The following is a 21099-nucleotide window of genomic DNA, read 5'->3' as shown; positions in this document are numbered from 1 at the left end:
AAGTATATCCATGTCATCCTGCTAAAGTCATCAATGAATGTAACATAGTATAAACTGCCTTTGATAGATGGGTTTTGTGCAGGACCCCATACATCACTGTGTACTATCTCAAGTGGCCTGTTACTCATATTTCCTTCTCTAGGAAATCTCAACCTTGCCTGCTTCCCAAACTGACAGGCTTCACAAACATGCATATGTCTATCATATTTGAACCTAGGCAATCCATTGACAATGCCTCTTGTTTGCATGTTCTTTAATCTCTGTATATTGACATGGCCAATCCTCTTGTGCCACATATCAATATCCTGTACCACATTCCTGCTCTTTGAGAACATGGCTGATTTTAGCTCAGGAATTCCAGCATCCAGCTTAAACAATCTGCCTTCTTTCTTGCCTTTAGCAATCACTCTACATCCATGTTTGAAATCTTCAACAAAGCATCCATGCTCGTTGAAGCGAACCTGTAATCCCTGTTCCACCATTTGACCAACTGAGGCCAAGCTTTTAGTGATTGAAGGCACATACAGCACATCTGACATAGACTTTGTCTGACCATTATGCATGACCAATGGTACACTTCCAACATGTGTAATGACATGCTGGGTATCATCACATGTTTCCACATAGCCTTTGACATCCATTGGCTTCATGTGCTCAAACCATTCACCATGACATGTCATATGGTTTGATGCTCCTGAGTCCATATACCATGTATCATCATTCTCAGCATTTGTTGTCATAGAACCCACAACATGCTTCATGGCAAACAAATGATTTGCAGTTCCATCATTGCTACTTGATGCATAGTTACCACCATGTTGTGCATAGTTTCCACCATAATGACCACCACGTTGTGCTCTTCCCCCTCTCAAATCATTCTGTTTGCGGAAACAATCTCTCACCATATGACCATATTTGCCACAATAATGGCATTCCACATCTTGCATAGAATTTTGTTGGCCTTGCCAACGTCCTCTTCCACGGGGGTTACCTCTGCCTCTTTGAGGGGTATATCCTCGACCACCTCGAGTACCATAAGAAGACTGAAAATTCTGTTGTGGAGGCCTATCCTGCCATCCACGACCATTACCACCACGTCCATGTGATGCGAATCTCCCCCTGCCTCTAAAACCTCTCTAAGAATAGAAAGCCTGATTCCTGCCATCATCATGGCTAGAAGATGCATCCAAAAATGAATCACTGAGCTTGATTTCCTCAACCAATAAGAGTGAAACCAACTCATCGAAGTCGGGTAGACCTGTACTCCTCACTGAGATAGATGTATCAAAAGATTTGTATTCCTTGCCAAGACCACGCAAGGTAATATCCACCAAATTATCATCAGGCATGGGGGCATTTATTGTGGCCAATGCATCTGCAAACTTCTTGATTTCTTGCACATAATCATGTATGCTCCTTTTATTCCTTTTCACATTGTGTATCTGCTGTCGCAATTGAGACTTGTGAGCACTCGTATCTGTATCAAACATCTTGACCAAAGTATCCCATGCATCTTTGGGATTCTCAGCATCCTGAATGTGTATGAGCATAGCATCAGAAATGCATATAGACAAATAATGGAGCACTTTGAATGCTCTCTCTGACCACTGCTTATGAGCAATAAGCTGCTGCTATGTAGGTTGCCGAGGTAGCTCAGGCTCTGGCTCAGCACCTGTAATGAGATTCCAAAATCCTTTCCCTTTCAAGAAACTCTTTATCCTGTACTTCCATGCCTAGAAGTTCTTCCTATCCAGCTTTTCACCAACAATCTGAACTGGATTATCCGACATACCTGCTCAATGTGCACCTTCCGCACTCGTCCAAATCTGAAACCGAGCCTTCCTCAGCTCAACCACACACCAATGAATGTTCCAGATACTCCAAGATAGCCAACAAACTCCAATTTTGATGTAGAAAATCAACCTGTAATCATCCAAGATGATTACAGGTGAGTCAGTTCATCCAAGATGAACTGACTCACTCAGTGCGGGATACCCTGAATTGACACGCCTTCCAAGGCTCCAAATCGCAATGTAATGGTGCAATCAACTATGGGCAACTTGCATTGACACCTAATGAACCTCAATGTTGAGTATCAACTCCATCTGACATGTGTAATTATCAATTTTTGAAAACCCCTTTTTCTATTTTTGGAAAAACCAGAAAAACCAGAAAAACCAGTAATGATTTGGCTCTAATTTCTTCAATATTTCACCAAATTGATCAACCAGGCATTCATTGGCTTAGCAATAGTGTCCATCAACTCCATGTAAGAGGAATTTGTCCAATTGTAAAACACCAAAGATTAATTGCTCAATTAAAATGCTCTGTTTCTCTGCAACCAGTGGACAGCCTGTTTTAATCAGCTCATTCCCAGCTCAATTAAGCATCATTGACCAAACAAATCACATAGCCCTCTTCTCCAAAGTGTAAAGCATCCAATTGCTAAAGAAGTTGTGGAAGATATCAAGTACCCAATGAGAAATTGACCTCCTCGTAGTGAAAAAACCAGAAATATGCTCTGTTTCTCTGTTGCTGGCTACGCCGCCTGCTGTAGGGGGGTTTAGGAGGGTTTGTGATGCTAATTGAAGATGGTTTTAAGTCCCCAAGACACCTAGGCATGTGTGTGACCCATCAATGCTTTGATTTTTACCAAAAATGTGCTCCAAATGCTTTAATTTTTGACTTGCTTTTCACTGTTTTGTGAGAGCTCAAAAAACCAGAATTTTTACTCAATCAAATACATCCAAATTGCTCCAAACTTTGTTCAAGGCTTGTACATGGGTTGCCAATACATCCCTCTTTGTCAAATACATATGTCTTTTGCCAGAATCACACGTATTTCCACCATACATCAATGTTCCCAAGCTTTAATGGAAAGCTTCAAAAACCAGAATTTTTCTTTGCTTTGATTTGCTCTATTTTGCTTTGCTTTTGCCTGTATCACCTGCAATCCGCTCAAGGATGTTTAGAAGACCTTACCCGGTAGGCCAAGCTCTCAGATCTGATAGTATTTGGTGTGCTCCAAGCTTCACAGCTCCAATGGCCAGCTTCACAGCTTCTTTTCCCTCTTCACTCACTCACTCATAAACCCTAATAAACAGCACAAGGCTCTGATACCATGTTGAAAGAACGGTAGAGGAAGAGGAGACACACACACAGGAGCAAACCCTAATGTATATTGCAAACCCTAACCATAGAGGGAAGCCATGTCCACTCTCACACAAAGCATAATGCACTAATCCATAATCCACACAACACAATGAGTTGTGTCCACACTCTTCTAACCCTAGCTAATGTCCACACACTATGACCAGCTGGACACGCGATCATTTATGTCTCACACATGTTCCTACCTAATCTGCCAGCACATAGCATAGCTGGCTCACTGACATCGAGCTTGAATCTCAACACTTTCTAGAGAAAAGCAATAGAGCATAGCGCTCGGGATCTTGGAGAGGGAGCCAGAAGAGGTGCCTTAACGCCGAGGATTTCGAGACCGAGATCGGCTCGGTGGAGCGGAACTGCTTCATGAATTTTGCCGATTTTGTTTCTTTCCCGAACCAGATTTCTGGGTATTGCGGCCTTGTCGAGAAGAGGAAGGCTGTGCAGAGGAGGGGGTGGAAGTCTTCTTCCTTTGAGGTTGATTTCCACCCCCTTGCCGGTTTCCCCGCTGCTGCTGGGTAAACTTGCCTTTATTTGGCTTGTTTCCCTGCTGCTTACCTTGGTGGTTGTTTTGCCGGTCTTTCTGTTGATTGCCTTTCTTAGAAGCTTGGTTGCTTCTAGTTTTCTTCTTGTTGTTGTTCTGGCTATTGTTCTGGCTTTTCTTTTGTTGATTATCTTTCCGTTTTTTTTTGTCCCACCTGTGTCATTTGCTAGACTTTTCTTTAGCTTGTTGATCTGTGCTTGAACTTGCTTCTGAACTTGCTCTTTGACTAGCTTGGCTATAGAGGGTTCAGTAGGAAGAGATTCTGCATCTCCCATGGCTTGATCCTGTGCTGCTTTCCTCTTGGTGAAAGCAGCTTGCTTGATCTTAGAGTTAAGGAGATGAGAGACCCTGAAATTATTTATGGCAGTTTTGAAATCTTTGAGCAGCTTGTTCTTCCAAGTCTTCATGGTGTTTTCCCATAAAGCGTGTGGGCTGTCCATGAGTTCCAAAGCAGCCATGAGGTTCAGGATTTCCTGGAGACTGGCTTCAAAAGTGGAGGCATAAGCATCCAGCTTCTTTTCTTGATTCTCTACCAGCTTTGCTTGGGCTTCAATGAGGACTTCCAAGCAGCTGCTCCTGTAATTTTTACAAAGATCTTGTAGAGTTTGATTGAGAAAGGCCTGTCCTTGTTCATCTTGCACAGTAAGGCGGGGTGGTTTGAGTCGAAGACTGTTAGGTACGGTGCCTTCTTCTCTTTGCTCTCTAAGCTTTTTGAGATAAGCTTGACTTTTCTCAAAAGCTAAAAACATCTTCTTGTACTCCTCGATAGACTTCTTCAAGAAATCTTTAAGGCGAGAAGGTTGAGCGATGGGAAGAGTAGGCAGAGCAAAAAGGTCATCATAGGATGATGATGAAGCACCAAGTGTAAACCTGTATTGGTTTTGTGCATTAGCAGTATCTATGGAATCATCCATTCTTCGCTTAGCACGTTCTCTTTCTCCACTAGCAAATTGAAATGCTCCCTGGCTGGTCTTGACCTTCGTTTGCTGCCTCTGGGATAGTGTTCAAAAGCACCATGATAGCAAAGGTTTAGGGTTTAGGGGTTTTTTCAGGTGTGCGGTTGTGGAGTGATAAAGATAAATAACCGGTAGCTGGTAGCTAAAAGTAGCTGCGGACAGCAAAAAATAAATTTTTCGGGGGCCGGTTACGTGATAGTGAAGTGATGTCAAGTGGAGTGTATGTAAGATATGGTGTTGAGGTGTGAATAGTATGAACTTAAGATGGCCACGCACTATGACCAAAAAGTCCAAAATCCCACCTCACGAGGACAACAGCTAGCCGAAAAATACGACCAGTTGCCCACGCAAACTAAAGGCTAAGACGTGGGGACAACAACTTGCCGCAAAAGAACGACTAGTTGCCCTCAAAAAATAAAGGTAAGGGGAAGGGAAGGTGCATCAATCGAAATGACACTTAGCATGCCACGCAATATGACATTATGCCAGATCGAAGGAGCATACTCAGCAGAAAGAAACTAAACCAGCCAAATTAATGACCAAGTGCCTCTTGCTAAGCACCAAACCAATGGCCTTACTCACACACACAAGAAAGACACTTTACTAGTCCAAAAAAGGACTAAGTGCCTAACATACACAAAACACAAGACAAAATTTGATTTAAGAGACAAAAAAGACTTAAAAAAGTCGATTTCTTGTATTAACTTGAGGGTGTAGTTCCAAACTAGTTTCGCTCTAGAGTGAGCTCTTCTCAGTGGAACACCCAAGTTTGAGATTACAAGAATGAGAGCTCTCCCTTATGTAGAGAAGGGAGGGCTAGCTTTTGCCTCTTTGCATGTGGGATAATTCAGCCTTTTGTTGTGAAAAAGCAAGCTTAGGACATGAAGAACCCAACGCAACAAACGGCGCTCGAATCGGATAAGTAGAGCTCTCTAAACAAGTAAAAGAAGCTCAATAGCATCTCATGCAAGCTATGGGTTTTGAACTCATGACCCCTTTTATTAGAGTCACAAGCCTTAACCATTAGGCTAGAGTGGACATGTTGACTCTTCATGCAAAAATAAGTTACATAAGGTAACTAGAAGACTAGAGAGATGCATAAAATAGGTGGAGGGTTTTCCCGATAGCAGAACCAAGCATGGGAGGTCTCATATGCTGTTAAGCCGATGCTCCCAAGGGTTGCTTTACAAAGGTGGGTCCACGCTAAAAATAGTACTTACTAAAAATAGAAAGTTACAAATTAGAGGTTCGAAACCTTGATCTAACAAGATAGGAGTGTAGATTCCTTGGATTTCTCTAGCAAATCATAGGTCTAGGTATATGCTTCAGCTCGGGATTTTGTTGGCAAAGCCGAAAAAGTTTAGGGTTTAGGGAGGCCCCCAAGTTTAAAGCTTTGGTGTACTTGGAGTAGTCAAGCTTAAGAACTAGAGGGATCCGCTTACTCGAAGAGGTTTCTCGATTGGAAGCCTTTAGAAGTAGAGCTGTTCGCATATTGTACTTGATCTTGCTGAAAGTTTTCCGAAGGAGAGAAACCGGATATCCTCTACCTCGAAGTCGTCGGAAAAACAAAAGCTTTAGCTTGATGTAGCTTTGAAGCGTGCTTTCCCTGATGATGTGAGATCCCTGTCTCCACCATGCGACGGATTCGGGGTACTAGCAGCGGAAGTAGCACTTCATGCGCGGGGCAGGGACCCACACTCGTCGGGGCCTCGTCCACCCACGGATATCCGGACAAGAGACTAATCCATCGGTTTTTCCAAACCGAACCCGGAAAAACTTTCCTTACCCGGAAAGCACGGGCGATTCTACCAAGATAACTTTGTACTCTAACGTAGTCAAGATCATTACTGATCACGCTGATCCGACTGCACCTATAAAGATACTCAGTCGGATCAAGGAAGAAACTTGCACTTGGATCATTGGGATCAACGCTTTTTTCCCCATCAAGAGGCACAGCCGTTGATTCCTATCCATAGAACAATTACTATCCGGGATTTACTTTATCTATCGTAATAACAGAAATTGAGTCTCGATTTACGGATCCATCAGTCCAGCCTAACCCCATCCGATCCCATGGGTTAGCCAACCGCCTAGCCAACCGCCCAACCACTGTAGTGATGGGATCCAATTTAGAATTTGGTTAGGTTTTGTCCCGGGTACCAAGGAAAAGAGTTCCAAGGCCCCCTAGCCGGAAGTTCATACAAACATAAAACTAGCCACACCACTTACACACCCAATATGAAATTGCCTTTTTCTTAGCATCAGCTAACTTTAAAACAATCCTTTAATGAAACCATAGTACCACTGATCACAATCTTCCAATTTATCCGGTTGATTCATAATTTCCCATCATTCCTTCATCAGAGTATCTATGGCATCATTGGCAACTAGAACGCTCACCACCTGTCCACACAAGGGCCTTTTCAATAGTTCCTAGCCCATAATACTCGGCAATATAATCACTTATAAAAATCAAGATGGACTCTCGTTGAAGATCAGCAAGATCAACCAACAGATCCATATAAAGAGCCATGGACTCATCCATTGAAGACCAGCAAGGTCAATCAACCAGATCCATGCCCGGTTCACAAAACATCTCTTACTCCTTGTTCCAATATCTTCCTCGACGCACGTGTGGGTATCCTAGGCGACCCAGAGCCCGAGCACCATGGTCAGCACCCTCTAGGATCCTTCGCAGGTGACCTAGCGCTTCACTCATAGGCCGCTTCCTTGGTCCCTCATCCACCGTACCGGAAGCTCACCATTTTTAATCGAACCGAGGCTGGTCAAGACCTCGGTCGACCTTGCTACGCGAGACGTCCTCCGTTGACTCTCCGTCAGCAGTTGCAACTTTAACAGTTAGGTCTCCACGATCTTAATCACAAGACGGTCAAAATGCTTCCCTAGCATTCTTGACATAAAACAGCCATTTACAAACAGCATTTACAATAGTTTACAAATACAGTTTCTATATTAACTCTCATTTTTCCACATTATCCCTCATTAATCCACATTACTTATTCCACATTCCATTTATATATGTACTCATCCAATCACATCATTTTCCATCTCTTCACTTCAGATTCCTTCACATCACATATCATATATTCACATCCATATCCACATCCATACATCTACATCCACATCCACATTCACATCCATACATCCACATCTACATGCTTACCTCCATTTTCACATCCTCATTTATACATCCACATCCCGTATCCACATTCATACATACACATCCATATCCACATCCATACATCCACACCCACATGCATACATCCACTATCACGTCCTCATTCATACATCCACATCCACATACATACATACATCCACATCCACATTCCCATTCACATCTATACATCCACATCTACATCCACATACATACATCCATCCACATCCACATTCCACATTCACATCTATACATTCACATCTACATCCACATTCACATACATCCACATCCACATCCACATTCCCATTCACATCTATACATCCACATCTACATCCACATACATACATACATCCACATCGACATTCCACATTCACATCTATACATCCACATCTACATCCACATTCACATACATCCACATCCACATCCACATTCCCATTCACATCCACATTCCCATTCCCATTCACATCCACATTCACATACATCCACATCCACATTCCCATTCACATCTATACATCCACATCTACATCCACATTCACATCTATGCATATACATCCTCATGCATACATCCACATTCACATTCACATCTATACATCCACATCTACATCCACATTCACATCTATGCATATACATCTTCATGCATACATCTACATCCACATTCACATCTCTGCATATACATCTTCATGCATACATCCACTTTCACATTCATACATCCACATCTACATTCATCTATTTCTACATTTCCATTCATATGGCCTCATATGCCTTCACATCTATTCTTTTACATCACATCCCTTCTCGCCCTATCACAACCCATATACATCTTATCTCATCTCATACACTTCTTATCTCATCCCATACACATCTTAACTCATCTTATCATATCCTAACTCATCCCATAGGTCTCTTATCACATCTTAACTCATCTTATCACATCCTAACTCAGCCCACATCTTAACTCATCTTATCACATCCTAACTCATCTTATCACATCATAACTCTTCTCATATACGTCTTATCACATCCTATCCCTTCCCATATCTATTTATAGAATATAAGAGAATTATTATATTTGATATAAAATTTCTTTACGCATCTAATTATGCATAAATTCCATTTAAGGATACTAACACTTTCGAAATAAAAATCAATCTTTTATGCATCTTCCTATGCATAAATTCATTTTAAATGAGAATGACACTTTGAATTAAAATTCAATCTTTTATGCATCTTCCTATGCATAAATTCATTTTAGATGAGAATGACACTTTTGAATTAAAATCAATCTTTTATGCATCTTCTTATGCATAAATTCAATTTAGATGAGAAAGACACTTTTGAATTAAAATCAATCTTTTATGCATCTTCTTATGCATAAATTCAATTTAGTAGGAATTACACTTTTAGAATAAAAGAATTTCTCTTATGCATCTAATTTATGCATAAAATCTATTTATGATGAAAATCACACTTTTAGTATAAAAATATCTTTTATGCATAACCCTATGCATCAAAACCAATTATGACAAAAGTAACATTTTTACAATATAATAATCATCTTTTATGCATACCTCTATGCAATAATTTCAAATGTGATAAAAGCAACACTTTTACTATAAAAAAATATCCTTTATGCATACTTCTATGCATGAAAATTAAAAATGATAAAAGTAACACTTTTGATATAAAAAAATTATCCTTTATGCATACTTCTATGCATGAAAATGATAAATGATAAAAGTAACACTTTTAATATAAAAAAATTATCCTTTATGTATACTTCTATGCATGAAAATTAAAAATGATAAAAGTAACACTTTTGATATAAAAAAATTATCCTTTATGCATACTTCTATGCATGAAAATTAAAAATGATAAAAGTAACACTTTTGATATAAAAATTTTCTTTTATGCATACTTCTATGCATGAAAATTAAAAATGATAAAAGTAACACTTTTAATATTAAAAAAATATCCTTTATGCATACTTCTATGCATGAAAATGAAAATTGATAAAAGTAACACTTTTATGTTAAAATAATAATCTTTTATGCACACCTCTATGCATGAAAATCAATTATGCATAATATCAATTTCTCTATGATTACAATGAATATATTTCAATTAATCTAGGATGATAATTCCTAGAATATGGTAGGAAGTCCTCTTTTCATGCTTTGAATAAAATTATATTATGCATAATTTTTATAAAAATTTTGCCATAGCTCCGCTGCTATGACTGATAAATCTCAATTTTTCTAAGAGATAAAGCTTATCATTAAGGAAATAATTAGAATGGTCTCTAATTGGATCATCAATCCATAATGGATTGAATCATCAATATACATAAACTAAAAGCATAGAAAAAAAACCATTAATTTGGCCTCAAGCATAGCTTAATCTTGAATTAAGGAAAAGCTTTATGAAAAGCTTCATTTGGATTGAGAATGGGTCACGAGTATGACCATTTCTTGAGTGAGAGAGAGAAATTACATAAAAACCATTAGAATTAAACATAAATGAAAATTTATGTAATTCTTAACTATCATTAATCAATTAACTTCAATAGCATTCATCAAATTATGTAACTCTTCACTAACATTCATCAATTAACTTGAATAGCATTCAAAAACTATTCCAATTAAGCTTCTCAAGCTTGAGAGGGGTTGAGAAGAATCAATTGGTTAAGTATGTTGATAGAGCCACTAATGGGGATTGAAGAAAGAGGGAAGCTCCAAAAACTAGTGAATTATTAAATGAATTCACAGTTCTTGGCTTAGGTGGAGTAGAGTAACGATGCATAAACACTATCTATTTTTCAACAAGGGGGAGGCTTCTATTTATAGGAAAAATTGAGCTCCTAACCAAAACAAACTGATTCTAGAATTTTCCAAATCAGTTTGGTCAATTTTTGACCATTTTTAGGTCAGTTAAGCTAACTTTTTGGAACTAGACTTGAATTAGGAGAGAGGAGAGATGAAATATCTCAATTTTTATGAGTTTAAAACTCATTCAAGCATGTGAAATATGCACCTCCTTTAAAGAACTCCCCTTCCTTACATATGTCATATTTTTAATATTGCTCATAGTTTTTTACTAATAAACCTTGTACATTTTCAACTCTTCATCTTAAGTGAAATATGCACCTCCTTTAAAGAACTCCCCTTCCTTACATATGTCATATTTTTAATATTGCTCATAGTTTTTTACTAATAAACCTTGTACATTTTCAACTCTTCATCTTATGTGAAATATGCACCTCCTTTAAAGAACTCCAATTCCTTACATATCTCATATTTTTAATATTGCTCATAGTTTTTTACTAATAAACATTGTACATTTTCAACTCTTCATCTTATGTGAGCATTTACTCATTTTTTTGGGTATCTTCTTTACAAATTGGATTTATCTCCTTACTACACATGGATTGATGCTATTGGCCCATAGGAACCTTAATTGGATCCAAAAATTTCTGAAAATCTAGACCCTTAGGCTAAGGTCCTTTATACCCATTTCTAATTAATTCCAATTGCACATTGGAAAGTTCTTTTTGAATTTCTGTTTTAGGGGAACTTATTTTAATAAGATGAGATAATTTTCTATCCAAAAATATTAAAATTTTGAATATTCTCTCTCTAGAATATTTTCTCTCTCTAGGTTAAAACAGTTAGGAACAAGTCTTTTATATTTCTGAAGAGGGATTGATTACAGGAGAAGATGCTGGACATTTTGAGAGGCTGGGGAGGAATCTTACATTCTCTCCCACTTGAAAAACGCGAGATGCCCTCATCTCGCAAACTGGGGGTAATTTCGCAAGATGCACAAGTATGAGACTGAGAGAAATTTTTTTAATTAAGATTAACCACCAATTAAAAAAAGTCTCAAGAGAGCAAGATTCAAGATAAGAACAAGATTTAAACTTTATTCATTCTCAGAACTTATACAGTAAAGATAGAAGAACTCTTTACACTTCCATAAGCCCGTCCATCATATGATCACAAAAGCAGCACTCACAAGCTGCGCACGTATAAGGTAACTCATCTATGGGAATAATTCTGTTGGTTATTGCCGCACCTATCTCAGTGGTATGAGGTGTTCTAACAAAAGGACCTCTGAGAGGCAAGCCAAAAACGGGGTAAAGACATATCTTCTGATGAGGAAGAGAACACGCCAGTAAGAAGACCCGCTCAGAAAACCCAAGATGTCTTGATCTCATGACGCAGTAGTATCGGGGACCCAAACCTAAAGCTTCAATAACCATGGCCAAGCGGACATTGTTACGAAAGTGTTGCTGACCCCAGGGTGTTACCCTAGTTATGTCTTGATACGTCCGCTATTTTGTCTCCGCTACAGAAGTTTCCAAGTGAGGGAAAAGTGAGCGCTCATACTGTTCTATAAAATCTTTCTTCACAGACTCTCTTGCGTCTTGAAGGTGAGAAATCATCATGGATAAAACTAATTCCTGTTGCCAAGCCATGAAGGAGATTAAGAAGAAGGAGATCGATGGAAGTAAGATTACTGTGAGCGATAAGTAAAAGTTACGACTTATATAAAGGAAGGAGTTAGCGTAACCTAGAAGCCAACGGTATCTTGCCACTGAAGTTTTACCGTCTTTCCATGATTTGGGTTTGGCACATATTTCTATAGAAGGCGTTAAGAACTTTGAGATGAGGAGATAAAAGAAGTTCGTAGGTTAAGTCACTTACTTCCTTTGGTCCACAATATCTGGGGGATAACTACTTATACTCCCCTAGAGATAAAGAAATTCTTTTGGTCCGTATTCAATTGAAGACTATAACTGCTTCTTTGATTTCTCTGACTGTCCTCTTCTTATCCGTATATTGTCTCTGTCAATCCTAGGCAGCGTTTATATCTTTATGAATTGCTTGCATCTGATGCTCTAAGTCGCCAAGCATTTGACTGGTCATCTCGACCCTAATCAATGGGTCGGACCTAGTTAATGGAGTTAAGCAATCTTGTCCGAGACGGACCCTGATTAGATTGGTATGAAGGAATTGGTCTCTGAATTTGGGTTCTAGACTTCCTTGTGCCCTTTCCATGGTAGGAGTCGGGCAGTCTTTTAACTGATGACTAAAACCTTGATATCCAAAATACCGGTTCTCACTTCTGAACTCATCGTTCTGAATCCTTAAAATGTTGATCTAGAAGTTGCCGATCACCTTCATTAAGATACCATGATTTATCAAGAATTACCAAACCAAGGTTTTTATCTGCTGGCTTGATAATGATGTTATGGTTCTTTATCAATCTGTTAAGGGCTCTTCTCAAATGAAGCGAAAGCTTGTTCTGAGGAAGTCGCTCACATGAAGAGATTGAATTTTGAAGTATGACTCTTCCAGTGTTGATGATGTCTTCCAGAGGCTGATAAACTTTAGAAGGATTCCAATTCGGGTTTGCAACTCGAAAAGGAGGAAGAGGTCTATCTGGTGCATTCCTGAAAAACCATCGAAGACGAAGTTGCCTTGCAAAATTATCATAGTCTTTGGTTAGATGTGTTGAATCCGGAAACTTTGACAGAGGAATATATCCCAAACCAAGTCCTAGAAGCTTTTTCTCGCTAAATGAAAGCTTGTACTGAGAGAGATTGTGGATGGCAGTGTTTGAAACACGTTGATCCACCTCAGTTGGGGTCTTTCTAGAGAAAAGAAATAGAGCATAGCGCTCGGGATCTTGGAGAGGGAGCCAGAAGAGGTGCCTTAACGTCGGGGATTTCGAGACCGAGATCGGCTCGGTGGAGCGGATCTGCTTCGTGAATTTTGCCGATTTTGTTTCTGTCCCGAACCAGATTTCTAGGTATTGCGGCCTTGTCGAGAAGAGGAAGGCTGTGCAGAGGAGGGGGTGGAAGTCTTCTTCCTTTGAGGTTGATTTCCACCCCCTTGCTGGTTTCCCCGCTGCTGCTGGGTAGACTTGCCTTTATTTGGCTTGTTTCCCTACTGCTTACCTTGGTGGTTGTTTTGCCGGTCTTTCTGTTGATTGCCTTTGTTAGAAGCTTGGTTGCTTCTAGTTTTCTTCTTGTTGTTGTTCTGGCTATTGTTCTAGCTTTTCTTTTGTTGATTATCTTTCCGTTTTTTTTTGTCCCACCTGTGTCATTTGCTAGACTTTTCTTTAGCTTGTTGATCTGTGCTTGAACTTGCTTCTGAACTTGCTCTTTGACTAGCTTGGCTATAGAGGGTTCAGTAGGAAAAGATTCTGCATCTCCCATGGCTTGATCCTGTGCAGCTTTCCTCTTGGTGAAAGCAGCTTGCTTGATCTTAGAGTTAAGGAGATGAGAGACCCTGAAATTATTTATGGCAGTTTTGAAATCTTTGAGCAGCTTGTTCTTCCAAGTCTTCATGGTGTTTTCCCATAAAGCGTATGGGCTGTCCCCCATGAGTTCCAAAGTAGCCATGAGGTTCAGGATTTCCTGGAGACTGGCTTCAAAAGTGGAGGCATAAGCATCCAGCTTCTTTTCTTGATTCTCTACCAGCTTTGCTTGGGCTTCAATGAGGACTTCCAAGCAGCTGCTCCTGTAATTTTTACAAAGATCTTGTAGAGTTTGATTGAGAAAGGCCTGTCCTTGTTCATCTTGCACAGTAAGGCGGGGTGGTTTGAGTCGAAGACTGTTAGGTACGGTGCCTTCTTCTCTTTGCTCTCTAAGCTTTTTGAGATAAGCTTGACTTTTCTCAAAAGCTAAAAACATCTTCTTGTACTCCTCGATAGACTTCTTCAAGAAATCTTTAAGGCGAGAAGGTTGAGCGATGGGAAGAGTAGGCAGAGCAAAAAGGTCATCATAGGATGATGATGAAGCACCAAGTGTAAACCTGTATTGGTTTTGTGCATTAGCAATATCTATGGAATCATCCATTCTTCGCTTATTAGCACGTTCTCTTTCTCCACTAGCAAATTGAAACGCTCCCTGGCTGGTAGAAGGGTTGTCTTGACCTTCGTTTGCTGCCTCTGGGATAGTGTGCAAAAGCACCATGATAGCAAAGGTTTAGGGTTTAGGGGTTTTTTCAGGTGTGCGGTTGTGGAGTGATAAAGATAAATAACCGGTAGCTGCGGCAGCTAAAAGTTGCGGCGGCAGCAAAAAATAAATTTTTCGGGGGCCGGTTACGTGATAGTGAAGTGATGTCAAGTGGAGTGTATGTAAGATATGGTGTTGAGGTGTGAATAGTATGAACTTAAGATGGCCACGCACTATGACCAAAAAGTCCAAAATCCCACCTCACGAGGACAACAGCTAGCCGAAAAATACGACCAGTTGCCCATGCAAACTAAAGGCTGAGATGTGGGGACAACAACTTGCCGTAAAAGAACGACTAGTTGCCCACCAAACCAAAGGCTAAGACGTGGGGACAACAACTTGCCGCAAAAGAACGACTAGTTGCCCTCAAAAAATAAAGGTAAGGGGAAGGGAAGGTGCATCAATCGAAATGACACTTAGCATGCCATGCAATATGACATTATGCCAGATCGAAGGAGCATACTCAGCAGAAAGACACTAAACCAGCCAAATTAATGACCAAGTGCCTCTTGCTAAGCACCAAACCAATGGCCTTACTCACACACACAAGAAAGACACTTTACTAGTCCAAAAAAGGACTAAGTGCCTAACATACACAAAACACAAGACAAAATTTGATTTAAGAGACAAAAAAGACTTAAAAAAGTCGATTTCTTGTATTAACTTGAGGGTGTAGTTCCAAACTAGTTTCGCTCTAGAGTGAGCTCTTCTCAGTGGAACACCCAAGTTTGAGATTACAAGAATGAGAGCTCTCCCTTATGTAGAGAAGGGAGGGCTAGCTTTTGCCTCTTTGCATGTGGGATAATTCAGCCTTTTGTTGTGAAAAAGCAAGCTTAGGACATGAAGAACCCAACGCAACAAACGGCGCTCGAATCGGATAAGTAGAGCTCTCTAAACAAGTAAAAGAAGCTCAATAGCATCTCATGCAAGCTATGGGTTTTGAACTCATGACCCCTTTTATTAGAGTCACAAGCCTTAACCATTAGGCTAGAGTGGACATGTTGACTCTTCATGCAAAAATAAGTTACATAAGGTAACTAGAAGACTAGAGAGATGCATAAAATAGGTGGAGGGTTTTCCCGATAGCAGAACCAAGCATGGGAGGTCTCATATGCTGTTAAGCCGATGCTCCCAAGGGTTGCTTTAGAAAGGTGGGTCCACGCTAAAAATAGTACTTACTAAAAATAGAAAGTTACAAATTAGAGGTTCGAAACCTTGATCTAACAAGATAGGAGCGCAGATTCCTTGGATTTCTCCAGCAAATCATAGGTCTAGGTATATGCTTCAGCTCGGGATTTTGTTGGCAAAGCCGAAAAAGTTTAGGGTTTAGAGAGGCCCCCAAGTTTAAAGCTTTGGTGTACTTGGAGTAGTCAAGCTTAAGAACTAGGGGGATCCGCTTACTCGAAGAGGTTTCTCGATTGGAAGCCTTTAGAAGTAGAGCTGTTCGCATATTGTACTTGATCTTGCTGAAAGTTTTTCGAAGGAGAGAAACCGGATATCCTCTACCTCGAAGTCCTTGGAAAAACAAAAGCTTTAGCTTGATGTAGCTTTGAAGCGTGCTTTCCCTGATGACATAACGCTTAAGTTCTCCAATGATGAAGGATTCCTTTTGATGACTAGGGTGCCAGGAAGAGAAAGGGAGGTATTGATACCTGTTCAGCTCTTTCTGAAAACAACTAGTAGAAAGCTTTCCTGTGGTTTGAAAATTAGTACCTTTGAAGAGGTGAATGTCCAAAAAATCCACAGACGAATTGGAGATGACATGTGTTATCTTGATATGCTCCTGAAGATCCATTGCATAGTTGCTAAGATGTTGAAGCAAAGTGGTGTGAGACCCATGCCAAAAACCTAAAGCGTCATCAATGTATCTTTTGTAGTAGAGTAGCTCTGTTGTGGGATGTACCTGTTCTTGAAGGTTTTCTAAATAACATAGAAAAAGGCAGGCATAGACAACAGCAAAATTACTCCCCATAGCAGTGCCTCTGATTTGATGCCAAAAAGTGCCATTAAACTCAAGATAGTGGTTCTTGAGAACAAGAGAGGCAATTGTCATGATGAGGTTGAGCTCTACATGGTTGAAGTCACCCTGTATCATCATCTTGAGGGCATGCAGTCCTTCATTGGTGGGAATACTGGGGTACAGAGATTCCACATCAAATGTGAAGAGGATCATTTCTTGTGGTAGATGAAGCTCAGATAACTCTTTAATCAGAGTGAGGGAGTCTTTTAGCTTGATGTAGCTTTGAAGCGTGCTTTCCCTGATGACATAACGCTTAAGTTCTCCAATGATGAAGGATTCCTTTTGATGACTAGGGTGCCAGGAAGAGAAAGGGAGGTATTGATACCTGTTCAGCTCTTTCTGAAAACAACTAGTAGAAAGCTTTCCTGTGGTTTGAAAATTAGTACCTTTGAAGAGGTGAATGTCCAAAAAATCCACAGATGAATTGGAGATGACATGTGTTATCTTGATATGCTCCTGAAGATCCATTGCATAGTTGCTAAGATGTTGAAGCAAAGTGGTGTGAGACCCATGCCAAAAACCTAAAGCGTCATCAATGTATCTTTTGTAGTAGAGTAGCTATGTTGTGGGATGTACCTGTTCTTGAAGGTTTTCTAAATAACATAGAAAAAGGCAGGCATAGACAACAGTAAAATTACTCCCCATAGCAGTGCCTCTGATTTGATGCCAAAAAGTGCCATTAAACTCAAGATAGTGGTTCTTGAGAACAAGAGAGGCAATTGTCATGATGAGGTTGAGCTCTACATGGTTGAAGTCACCCTGTATCATCATCTTGAGGGCATGCAGTCCTTCATTGGTGGGAATACTGGGGTACAGAGATTCCACATCAAATGTGAAGAGGATAATTTCTTGTGGTAGATGAAGCTCAGATAACTCTTTAATCAGAGTGAGGGAGTCTTTTAGATGTTGCTTTTGTTGGAGGAGAATGGGGAAAAGCTTATGATGAAGCCATATAGACGCATTCTCAAAAACAAAGCCATTGTAAGAGCAGATTGGCCTTCCGACCACTGTAGGTTTGTGGATTTTGGGCAAGAAGTAAAGAGAGCAAACTCTGAACCCTTGCTCTGGCTTCTGCAAAATAAACTTTGCTTCATCCCTTGAGAGCACACTAGACTTTTGACAAATGCAGGCAAGCCTATCAAACAGTTCATTCAATGGAGCTTGGGTGACTGGGAGATAGACCTGTTGATCTAGAAGTTGCCGATCACCTTCATTAAGATACCATGATTTATCAAGAATTACCAAACCAAGGTTTTTATTTGCTGGCTTGATAATGATGTTATGGTTCTTTATCAATCTGTTAAGGGCTCTTCTCAAATGAAGCGAAAGCTTGTTCTGAGGAAGTCGCTCACATGAAGAGATTGAATTTTGAAGTATGACTCTTCCAGTGTTGATGATGTCCTCCAGAGGCTAATAAACTTTAGAAGGATTCAAATTCGGGTTTGCAACTCGAAAAGGAGGAAGAGGTCTATCTGGTGCATTTCTGAAAAACCATCGAAGACGAAGTTGCCTTGCAAAATTATCATAGTCTTTGTTGAGGGTTTAGGGTTTAGGGTTCAGGGTTCAGGGTTCAGGGTTCAGGGTTCAGGGTTTAGGGGTTAGCGTTTAGGGTTTAGGGTTTAGGGTTTATGGTTTACGGTTTAGGGTTTAGGGTTTAGGGTTTGGGTTTAGGGTTTAGGGTTTGGGTTTAGGGTTTAGGGTTTAGGGTTTTAGGGTTTAGGGTTTAGGGTTTATGGTTTAGGGTTTAGGGTTTAGGGTTTAGGGTTTAGGGTTTAAGGTTTAGGGTTTAGGGTTTAGGGTTTAGGGTTTAGGGTTTAGGGTTTAGGGTTTAGGGTTCAGGGTTTAGGGTTTAAGGTTCAGGGTTCAGGGTTCAGGGTTCAGGGTTTAGGGGTTAGCATTTAGGGTTTAGGGTTTAGGGTTTAGGGTTTAGGGTTTAGGGTTTAGGGTTTAGGGTTTAGGGTTTAAAAATTTAAGTTAAAAAATTTAAGTTAAAAATTTAAGTTAAAAATTTAAGTTAAAAATTTAAGTTAAAAAATTTAAGTTAAAAAACAAAGGCAAGGCGAGCGGCCCTAGAGGGAGGTGAGGGAGAGAAGAAGAGGAGAGGGGGGAGGGGGGAGGGGGAGGGGGGGAAGAGGGAAGAGGGAGAGAAGAAGAGGGGGGGGAGGGGGAAGAGAGGGAGAGAAGAGGAAGAGAAAAGCCTTGATGCAAACACTTTTAAACTTGCAAACTAGTTTCGTGCATTAGAGGCACTCATCAGTGCAATGAAAAAATGAGAGTACAAGGCTTTGCTTAAATAGGAAGAGGAGGGGGAGGGGGGGTGCATAAAAAGGAGGGAAGATTGCCTCAAAATGAGGGAAAAAGGCCTCAAAGTGAGGGGAGATGGGGGGCTGCCAAAAAAGGGAAGTCAACAGTTCCAAAAGAGGTAAGATTGCCAAAAAAGGAACAATGCCTAATAGGCGAGTCAACTTTACCAAAATAGGCAAGGAGGCAGGGAGGTGAACCGTGCCCAAAAACAGGCAGGGTTTTTACAAGGGGCGAAGAGAGGTTCGTGAGGTGAGTCGACGAGGGTGAAAAGAGAGTCGAAGACGAGGATAAGGACGACTGATTTTGGCACGCACAAGGAAGTTTTTGAGCTTCTTCCCGTTGCGCCAACAAATCATCGGAAGAGGGAGTCGGGCCATCTTGGGATCTTTCTTGAAGCACGAGCAGAGTTCAGGGTTTAGGGAAGCCCCGAAGTTTAAGGCCCTTGTCGCGGGGGAAAAGGGGATCTTAAGAACAACGGGGGTCCCATGGCCCGACCGAGAAGAGGGTTTGAGAAGAAGCTTGCGACGGGAGTAAGCCACCTTTTTGAAGCACGCCTTTAGGAAGGCGGGAGGGTAGCCGCGAGCGCGAAGGCGGGAGTAAAAACGCTGTCGGAGGCGGAGGTAACCTGAGAGGGAGCTCTCACGGATGATGTATCGACGGAGCTCCCCAACGACGAAGGAGGTTTTTTGATGGAGAGGATGGAAGGAGTGCCACGGGAGATAGTTGTAGTTGTTGAGAGGCTTTTGATGGCATTGAGAGTCGAGAATGCCATATTCGGAGAAGAGATCGCCCTTGAAGAACTTAAATTTTTAACTTAAATTTTTAAACCCTAAACCCTAAACCTGCAGCAACCAGTTTAGGGTTTAGGGTTTAGGGTTTAGGGGTTTTTTCAGGTGTGCGGTTGTGGAGTGATAAAGATAAATAACCGGCAGCTGCGGCAGCAAAAAATAGCTGCGGCAGCAAAAAATAAATTTTTCGGGGGGCCGGTTACGTGATAGTCAAGTGAAGTGTATGTAAGATATGGTGTTGAGGTGTGAATAGTATGAACTTAAGATGGCCACGCACTATGACCAAGAAGTCCAAAATCCCACCTCACGAGGACAACAGCTAGCCGAAAAATACGACCAAGTTGCCCACGCAAAATAAAGGCTAAGATGTGGGGACAACAACTTGCCGCAAAAGAACGACTAGTTGTCCACCAAACCAAAGGCTAAGACGTGGGGACAACAACTTGCCGCAAAAGAACGACTAGTTGTCCTCAAAAATAAAAGTAAAGGTAAGGGGAAGGGAAGGTGCATCAATCGAAATGACACTTAGCATGCCACGCAATATGACATTATGCCAGATCGAAGGAGCATACTCAGCAGAAAGACACTAAACCAGCCAAATTAATGACCAAGTGCCTCTTACTAAGCACCAAACCAATGGCCTTACTCACACACACAAGAAAGACACTTTACTTGCCCAAAAAAGGACTAAGTGCCTAACATACACAAAACACAAGACAAAATTTGATTTGATTTAAGAGACAAAAAAGACTTAAAAAAGTCGATTTCTTGTATTAACTTGAGGGTGTAGTTCCAAACTAGTTTCGCTCTAGAATGAGCTCTTCAGTGGAACACCCAAGTTTGAGATTACAAGAATGAGAGCTCTCCCTTATGTAGAGAAGGGAGGGCTAGCTTTTGCCTCTTTGCATGTGGGATAATTCAGCCTTTTGTTGTGAAAAAGCAAGCTTAGGACATGAAGAACCCAATGCAACAAACGGCGCTCGAATCGGATAAGTAGAGCTCTCTAAACAAGTAAAAGAAGCTCAATAGCATCTCATGCAAGCTATGGGTTTTGAACTCATGACCTCTTTCATTAGAGTCACAAGCCTTAACCATTAGGCTAGAGTGGACATGTTGACTCTACATG

The sequence above is a fragment of the Cibotium barometz genome, chromosome 13, assembly GCF_041138505.1.
Source record: "Cibotium barometz isolate CiBa-2024 chromosome 13, ASM4113850v1, whole genome shotgun sequence".
Taxonomy (NCBI): Eukaryota; Viridiplantae; Streptophyta; class Polypodiopsida; order Cyatheales; family Cibotiaceae; genus Cibotium; species Cibotium barometz.
Note: the sequence above shows the minus strand (reverse complement) of the source record.